Genomic DNA, 3,023 nt, shown 5'->3' on the forward strand with positions numbered 1-3,023 from the left:
AATGTCCCATAAAATAAAGTTCCTTGTTGCTTCTGGATGAATTGAAAAAAAAAACAAATTTACTAATTCTTTTATTTGACTCTTTAAAATGAACATGTGATGCATTCTTCCATTTAGCTGCAACGGAAAATATCCAAATTAATGCAATTCTGTTTTCTCTACTAATATTTCACATTTAGAATGTCAACAACTCAATATAATTGATACTCTCTGTATAATTCTTAACAACATACATTACTTTTTATACAACTCTGCAACCATAAAAGAAATAAAAATTGGCTACATAAGCCCCTTCAATATATGGCTTGCCATAACCAATTCTCCTTCCTTTGATTACATGACTAAGTAACTGATGACTTTTTCTGTACTTAGCTGGCATGATTCTCAGAAAGCAAACATTGTCTTTTTGAACCATATTTGAAACCTTTCCTAAATGATAGAACCTGCTAGATAATATATTTTCTAACAGCCTTTGGGAACTGAACATCACTTCTATGCCATAAAGAGGTATCAGAATATCATTTTGTAGAGGGAACAGTTTTCAAAGGATGAAATGTATACTATCAATAACCACTTAAAATGATTAAATCCACTAATCATCAGAAAAAGGCAAAAAATAAATCTATCATGTCCCACCTATCATGCAGGCTAAGAGTCTAAATCATGGGATAATTTATTGTTGAAGGGGATAAAGTAAGATTGGTATATTAATTTACTTTTGATGAAAATATGAACTGATTCAACCATTCTGGGGAGAAAAATTTGGAATTACGCAAAAAAGTACTAAAATATTTATACGATTTGACTCAGACATCACTCTACTGGATCTAAAACTCACAGAGGTTATTGGTAGCAAGTAAAAAATTTATGGTTTTTTTGTTTTTTTTTTCCAGTTCTGAGCTTTTATTGGTGGAAAGATAAGCCAAGAAGCTCCAAAACTGTGATGGATTCCACTTAATTAATAAAAATTCATTGAGAATTCCTGGGATAGCTGCGGTCTCCTCCCAGTCTTGGAGGGAAACCAGCTCTAAAGGAAATCACTGAGAAATCACACAGTCCTTATACACCAGACCCCCAGCAAAACATGGGGAGGGGGGGATTAGGGAAAGAACATTTGTCAATCTTCATTTATCCAACGAGTTGGGGAGGTGGTAGAGGAAAATCACATGATGGTGGGGTGAAGGAGGTGGACCCATCTGCCGGCTCATCCAAGACTAACTCAGGGAGGAAGAGATCAGCTTTCTCTTTGAGTTCAAGGTGAGGTCTCTACTTCTTGCCCTTGATGAGGCTGTCACTTCCCCGAGTGAAGCTTTCATCCTGCAAGTTCAGTACAAGGTTGTCAGCAGTGAGATAGATTCGGTTCTGAGATGTGGCGATGGTTTTGGAGATGTTCTGGGCAGCTCGAATCTTTCGAAGCTTAATGTAGCCAGCCAGGGTTCTTGCTCAGAGCTTCTCCAAGCATCTTGGCAGCCTCAGCATCCCCCTCAGCTTGCACAATCTTCTGCCGCTGCTCCTGTTTTGCCTTTTCTACCAGAAACTGAGCCCTCTGGGCCTCCTGTTGGGCTACTTGCTTGGCCTCCACGGGGGCTGTGTACTCTGCTGAAACTCAGTTCAGTGATGGCTACGTCACCCGGAATGAGGCTGAAGTCCTTGGCCCGCTGCGTCAGCTCCCGACGGATCCACAAGGACACCTGGGCCCTCTGGGTGATGAGCTGGGAGGCCTTGGACTTGGCCACAACGCTCTTGCGCACCTCATTGACAATAGAGGGCAGCGCCCGCTCCTAATAATCCAGCCCGAGGCGCTGCTACATGCTGGGCAGCTCCAGGGCATTGTGTCGGGAAATGTTCACCATCTGAAGGTCTTTGGAACCTGTGGGAGAAGATATCTTGCGGGGCCGGGCACGAATGTCATAGATGATGGGGTACTGGAACCAGGGGATCCTGAAGTGCAGTCCTTCTGCGAGGATGGTGTCCTGCTGCACGCCCCCGATTCGGTTAAAGAAAATGGCTATTTGCCCACCTTCCACCATGAACACGGACTCTGGCTTCAGCGCCGTGCCCATGCCGCGGAGCCCGGCGGGCAGCCGCCCTGCGAAGGTCCTTCATGTCCGCTCCCTGACGCCGCGGCGGGGCACGAGGCCGGGGCAGCCGACCGCTTCTCCCCTTGCCCTCCTGCAGTCCCCGGCCGGGCCCTGGCCCTGGCCCCGGCCGGTGCTGCCTCCCCCGGGATCCGCGCCTCTGGCACGAAGCTCCGCCACCAGCCTGGCTCCTCCCAGGAGAAAGCAAAAATTTGTTTTAAAAATGTTACTAATAACATTGTTCAACAAAAATCTAGGAATAAATTGAGAGGAATAAACAAAATATAGTACATAGAGGTGTCATATAGAATGTGCCATATATAATGATGAGGATGAAGAATTGAAAGGAAATGGTAAGATTTATATGAAAAGACACACTGAAGAAACTGATAGCTAATAATAGTTGGGAATTAGAAAGTACTTTAAGTTTGCCATGCACCATCCAAATATTACCTTATGAGACTCATAAAACCTTGTGAACCAAGTGCTATTATTGTCTTCATTTAATATTCTAGGCTCAGTTCATTGTTTATTTACAGTTATTTGTACAAGATGTAGCTAGACAGACAGACAGGTAGGTAGATAGATTGATAGATAGATGATAGGTTCATGCAAATATGCTGATAGATAGATGATGAAATCCAAATAAATACAAAATACATGGGGGAGATAGATATATACTTGTAGATTATATAGATAGGAAATTAGATAGTTAAATTTATGAATGTATATACACATATATGTGTATATATATATATCTTTATACATAGGTGATTACCACCTCTGTGGATTGGGATGGACCAAAGTGATTTCAATAATCATAAATGACAGTGGTGAGCAGATTTTTCAGTTCTGGCATATGTACAGCCTGTTATTCCTCAAGGTTAGCACTTTCTTACAATGATTTTTCTCAGCATCTTTAATTTAGTTCATAGTCTCTAATGA

At 42.2% G+C, this 3,023-nt stretch overlaps 1 pseudogene; it reads right to left on the minus strand.

The window, feature by feature from the left end:
• Window positions 1-1,099: 1,099 nt before the first annotated feature.
• On the minus strand, window positions 1,100-2,513 carry LOC141489800 (prohibitin-2-like; annotated as a pseudogene).
• Between the last annotated feature and the right edge of the window lie 510 nt (window positions 2,514-3,023).

The sequence above is a fragment of the Macrotis lagotis genome, chromosome 5 (genome assembly GCF_037893015.1).
Source record: "Macrotis lagotis isolate mMagLag1 chromosome 5, bilby.v1.9.chrom.fasta, whole genome shotgun sequence".
Taxonomy (NCBI): domain Eukaryota; kingdom Metazoa; phylum Chordata; class Mammalia; order Peramelemorphia; family Peramelidae; genus Macrotis; species Macrotis lagotis.